Source organism: Symphalangus syndactylus, chromosome 11, assembly GCF_028878055.3.
Source record: "Symphalangus syndactylus isolate Jambi chromosome 11, NHGRI_mSymSyn1-v2.1_pri, whole genome shotgun sequence".
Classification (NCBI taxonomy): Eukaryota; Metazoa; Chordata; class Mammalia; order Primates; family Hylobatidae; genus Symphalangus; species Symphalangus syndactylus.
The window spans coordinates 36,842,646-36,848,880 of NC_072433.2; the positions used below are offsets into that span (position 1 = coordinate 36,842,646).

The 6,235-nt window shown below is 49.6% G+C and overlaps 1 pseudogene; it reads left to right on the forward strand.

Annotated features, from left to right (window-relative positions):
• The first annotated feature begins 5,455 nt into the window (after window positions 1–5,455).
• LOC129457967 (uncharacterized) lies at window positions 5,456–5,593 on the forward strand (annotated as a pseudogene).
• Window positions 5,594–6,235: the final 642 nt, after the last annotated feature.

Sequence of the window (6,235 nt, forward strand, 5' to 3'; positions counted from 1 at the left end):
AGCTACTCAGAAGGCTGAGGCAGGAGAATTTCTTGAACCTGGGAGCCAGGGGCTGCAGTGGGCCAAGATTGCACCACTGCACTCCAGCCTGGGCAACAGAGGGAGACTCCATCTCAAAAAAAAAAAAAAAAAAAAAGAAAGAAAGAAAAAGAAAAAAAAGTGTTCTTCCACCTAGAATGGTTTTGCACACCCGTCCCTGGGTCCCGTGTGCCACTCTGGGGAAGCGCTCCATTATTTCACTCCAGCCTTGTGACCCCTGTGCGGTGGGCAGAGCAGGTTTTATATGTCACAGGGTCTGTTATGATGAGGAAGTGAGAATTCAGTGGGGTGGTGTGACTTCCACCAGGCCCCACGGCTGCAACTCACACCAGCTCTCCTGCCCCACATCTGGTGCCCTTCCCTGGGGACAACCCCTCTGGCCTCATCCCTACAAATCACCTCTCCTTTCAGTCTAATGCCAGCAAGAAGGTTGTCATCAGAAGAGACCATCTGCCTTCCCTGCGGCGTATCCTCCAGTAGCACCTCAAGGTGGCGCCTCCTAGCCAGCCAGGGCCACCGCTCACCCTCCCAGGGCTCTGTGCAGCCCTCCCTGGCCCCGCATCCTCCCCCCGCCCTCTGTCATCAGCCATCCAGTGCTTATTCCCCCACCCACTCTTTGGAACATTCCCTCTGCCTTCATGCTCTGACCTGGGGTCTGCTGCCTTCCCTGCAGGCCTCACTGGGGCTGTTCCTCCTCCCACACGCCTCTTCACTCTTCCCTCATAAAACTCCAGCTCCTTGAAGAACACAACATCAGACTCTGCTGCCCCCGCCCCATGGTGCTGCGGTGGCTCCCATCCCATCTCCACCACATCCTGTTTCTTACTGCGGGTCTCTGGCCCTATGTGTTCTGGCTCCACTTCTGGGCCTGATCGCCGCAGCTCCTCTGGGCTCAGCTTCAGACAGCTGCCACCGTGCAGGACACACACATACAGGACACACGTACCCGCTTCTGCACCAGGGCCTTTGTCCTTGCAGTTCTTTCTGCTTGGAGGCTGTTCCTCCAATTTTTGCTTGGTTTGCTCTAGCTCATCATTCAGGTGTCACCTCCTCAGAGGCCCTCCCCGACCACCGTCTAACCACTCGTCCTCCTGGTGTCGAAACCACTGCACTCTAAAATGTCCCCTGCCACGTTATCCCCTCTCCTTTCCATGCTTTTTATCCTAGCCCTTGTCATTTTATGTCCACTTGTTTCTTTGTAGTCTCTGTTGACCTGCCAGGGTGTAGAGCCCACGAGGACAGGGATCACCTGCAGCAAGTGGGTCCCAGGAGCTAACGGGTGAGTGCTGACAATATGGTATATATGCCTACTCATGTGCTCTCCAGCCAGCTGTGTGCGCACAGATTCGCAGCCTATCCATGTATAGGCACCTACACACTCAGGCACACAGATTCTCACGTACACAATGGGCTTCAGAGGGTCCAACTCTGCAGCTGGGTCAGTGGTGCTGTCCCACCCCACCCTCCGGGTTCCCACACCATTTAAATCTCATCATTTCCACCCTGGAGACATCCTTCCAGATGAAGCCTGCCTCTTCCTGCCAGCCTGCCTGGCCTGCTCCCTGGAGTGGGAAAGCTTTAGGAGGCACAGAGCAAAGCTTCAGGCCCTCCCCAGGGCCACCCCAACCTGCCTTTGCTCTCAGGCAGAGCCAAGTGGAGGGGACCCTGCCGGAACAAATGACACAGCCTGCCAGGAAGCAATTCCCACCCGCACTGGCCAATACACTACACAGGGATAAGGAACTGGACCTCACAACCTCCAGAGCCAGCCCCTGTGTCAGTCAGGGTTCCTCCAGAGAAACAGATCCAATAGTGTATCCATTAACTAACTTCTAGAAATTGTTAATTCATTAACTAACTTCTAGAAATTCGTTAGAAATAAAGACACGATTGTGGGGGCTGGCTAGGCGCGTCTGAAGCTGTAGGGTAGGATGGTGGGCTGGAAACTCAGTCGGAAGCTGAGGCTGCAGGCCATAGACTTAATTGCTCTGTCCTTGGGGAAACCTGAGTTTTGCAATTAAGGTCTTTCAGATAATTAGATGAGACCCATGCAGGCTAATCACATCTGCAGAATACCTTCATAGTAACACCTAGATTCATGGGGTTTTTGTTTATTTTTTGTTTTGTGTTTTTTTGAGATGGAGTCTCACTCTGTTGCCCAGGCTGGAGTGCAGTGGCATGATCTCCACTCACTGCAGCGTCCACCTCCCAGGTTCAAGCGATTCTTCTGCCTCAGCCTCCCGAGTAGCTGGGACTACAGGCACACACCAACACAATAGGCTAATTTTTCTATTTTTGGTAGAGATGGGGTTTCACCATGTTTGCCAGGCTGGTCTCAAACTCCTGACCTCAGGTGATCCGCCTGCCTCAGCCTCCCAAAGTACTGGGATTACAGGCATGAGCCACCAAGCCCGGCCTAGATTCGTGTTTGATTACATAACTGGGCCTAGCCAAGTTCGCACATAAAACTAATCATCGCAGTACTCTCTTTGTCAACCTGGCACCTGTATGCATCTCCTTAAACACTTAATCTCCAGATAAAGATATAACAAAGCCATGCTTCCCCCTAACCTGACTCAACCGTCCTGCATACAACAGAAAACACGCCAATCCTTTCCCCAGAGAGGCTGCAACGTCCTTGGGTGATGTTTACTCTTCTGCTTGACATCCTGTCACTTCAATGCTGTGATGATCCATCTTATGTTAGGTGATAAGGGAATGAGAGAGGAAAGAAAACAAAAGATTTTTTTTTTTTTTTTGAGACGGAGTCTTGCTCTGTCGCCCAGGCTGGAGTGCAGTGATGGGGTCTCAGCTCACTGCAACCTCCACCTTCTGGGTTCAAGCAATTCTCCTGCCTCAGCCTCTTGAGTAGCTGGGATTACAGGTGCCTGACACCGTGCCCAGCTAATTTTTGTATTTTTAATAGAGATGGGATTTCACCCTGTTGGCCAGGCTGGTCTTGAACTCCTGACCTCGTGATCCACCTGCTTCAGCCTCCCAAAGTGCTGGGATTACAGGCGTGAGCCACCATGCCTGGCCTAAAGATTTGTTTTATATCTATAATATGTATTAGATATCAGCATACAAGTTTGTATATGAATATATAAATATATTAATAACAAAATAAGGAACAGTGTAGGCCACCTACCTTTTGGTCCATGTTTCAGCCAGCCAACCAACCAACCAACCAACCAACCAAGTTAGAGCCCTTTCTAACCCCTCATGCTAAAGCACTGAGTTAAGAATCTCTGCTTAGTGGGCCCATATCATTACGTTCAGCCAGATCCAACACTATGGTCCTTCTGTGATCTCACACCCTTAAAATCTACTCCTATACATGTCTCTTGGATTTGTCTGTATAAATTGGAAAAATCATGCAGTTCTTTTGGTGTGTAGCACACCTCTTCATGGGTCACTGTGTGTACCTTTCTCTCTGGGGTCTGGTGGGACTTGAGTCTAGTTACAGGTCCAGAAAAGAGGGGAGGGCATAGGATCTAAGAAGAATCTGAAGTGCCCTGCAAGACAGCTACCTCAGGGAAGGCCATAGGGTTTCTCAAAGGGTTAAGAAATTGTGATGAGGTCAGGCGTGGTGGCTCACGCCTGTAATCCCAGCACTTTGGGAGGCCGAGGTGGGTGAATCTCTTGAGGTCAGGAGTTCAAGACCAACCTGGCTATTCGGGTGAAACCGTGTCTCTACTAAAAATACAAAAAAATTAGCTGGGTGTGGTGGTGCGTGCCTGTAGTCCCAGCTACTCTGGAGGCTGAGGCAGGAGAATTGCTTGAACCCAGGAGGCGGAGGTTGCAGTGAGCTGAGATTGCACCACTGTACTCCAGCCTGGGCAACAGCACAAGTCTCTGACACACATACAAAAAAAAAAAAAAAAGAAAAGAAAAAGAAAGTGTGATTATGAGGGTAGGGAAATAACACCCACACACTTGCTGCGAATCTGTGTCCACACAGCTGGACCCAGGGAAGGGTAGATGGGCTGTTTCTACTGGCAGGGAACATAACAGAATTTAGGGATTCAATGTACCCAGCTTTACTGGAATCTTCCCTTATGTTCCCAATACAATTTTCAAGTTGCCTTCACTTTAACCGAAGACGCCCTGCAAGGCTGGAATTTGGGATTTGGATTTGCGACAATTCAGCCACATGCAAGATGAGACTTTGGGTTTCCTTTTCACGAATCTCAGCCCTGGCCAGGCAGGGTGGCTCACAACTGTAATCCCAGCACTTTGGGAGGTTGAGGCAGGCAGATCACTTGAGCTCAGAAATCTTGACCCTGCAACTACAGGAGATAAGGGTCTCTTCTAAGGAAGTCACAGCAGTTTTTACGCAGAGCTTGAGCTGGGAATTTGAAACCCTGAGCTCCTCCTTTTTTTTTTTTCTCCACTTTGTCCAGTGTAGTTGGGAGCAACCAGCCAATTAAATACGCCCTAGTTTGACTACAATGTTCTAAGGGGTGGGGGGTGTAAAACATAGCCAAGGAGGACAGATGCAGGGGACAATATGGGTGCTGGCTCATGCCTGCACTCTCCCCTGCGTCATGTGAGTGGTGTCTTCTCCCAGTTATGACAGGGGTAACTGGAAGGGATGCACTGCAGGATTTCTGGACCTGACTGGGTGACCTCCACAAGCTCCTCTGAATTCATGCTCAGTCTCCAATCATGGAGGACCATGAGGCTGGGAGTGCTGTGCTTTCAGTGCTTTGCATGGTCAAAAGGGGAGCCCCGGCTCCCCCTTTTCTCCAGTCTCAATCTCCCTACCCTCCTCATACTCATGTGGAATTCTCTTCAGTTCCTCCCACACCGTGTTCCCTCCGCCTTTGCACAGGCAGAGCTCTCTTCCTCTCTTTGCCTGTCACTCCTGCTCACCCTGCAGCCCCTGTGTCGGTGACACACTTCCATTGCTGCGCAGGAGTACTGGGATGGGGCTGTGGATGTTATTTCCCCGTCCTCAAACTCATCACACCTGTCTGCCATCGCTGCTCTACTTGCCACCCACAGCCGACTATAAGACCCAAGAGGGCAGGGGCCACGCCCAACCTATGCCTCATTCTGTCTCCTGGCCCCCATGCCATATTTGGCACATGAGGACTGCTAAAAAAAGTTGTAGAAGAAGTCCATTCCTGAGAGGGAGTATTTCTAGTCTCAGATCTGCCAGTTAGGGGTTTGAGACCTTGGACAGGTCTCCCATCTCTGCAAGCCTCTACAAAATGGGAGAACACCTAGATTGCAGGACTAGCTGATAAGACAAAGAGACTATCCTACACACATCCAAGTACTTTGAAAAGGACCAAGTAATTATTACATAAAACCTCCAGGGGACCTGGAGCCTCCCCCTTTGTCAGTCAGACTGCACACAGGTACGGCTTCTCACCTCCCTCCTGGCCATGTAAAGAGTTATTTATCTCCTAAGACTATACTTTCAGGGATCATTTCTATGGTTGGTTACCAGAGAAGTTTCTCTGAACTTGCAGAGAACTTGTAGAAGTTTCTCTGAACTGGTAAAAATAAATAAATAAGAAATCATTTATTTATTTATTTTTGAGACAGAATCTCACTCTGACACCCAGGCTGGAGACCCTCCCAGGTTGAAGCAATTCTCCTCCCTTAGCCTCCCGAGTAGCTGGGATTACAGGCGCCCACCACGACGCCCGGCTAATTTTTGTATTTTTAGTAGAGAAAGGGTTTCGTCATGTTGGCCAGGTTGGTCTCAAACTCTTGACCTCAAGTGATCCGCCTGCCTCGGCCTCCCAAAGTGCTGGTATTACAGGCATGAGCCACCGTGCCTGGCCAAAAATATATTTAAAAAACATTTATCTCCATTGTTTATTGTGTAAAATGTCACATCTAACAAAGTATGTTTGCTATGTAGAATGCCAAAGGAGGTGTTGATTTAGTAACTCGTTACTAAATTTCCCAAAATGAGGCACATGGATAGTCCTAGGCCATTCTCAGGAAGGGAAAGCCCCAGCTTCAGGCATATTAAAGGCCCCAGAGGGCCTGCAGTGAAGAAATCTATGAACTTGGATCAGCCTGAGGGTTCCAAAATGTACTTGGTCATGAAGCTCATTTTTTAGGGGGTGGGGGGGCAGGGGTAGAGTGTTTCTTCTATAGAACTAGGATTCAAGAAATTGCACCTTAAAAATGCAGACTTAGAAAGCTGCTATAGCCAGAGCTGAAATCTAGGGCT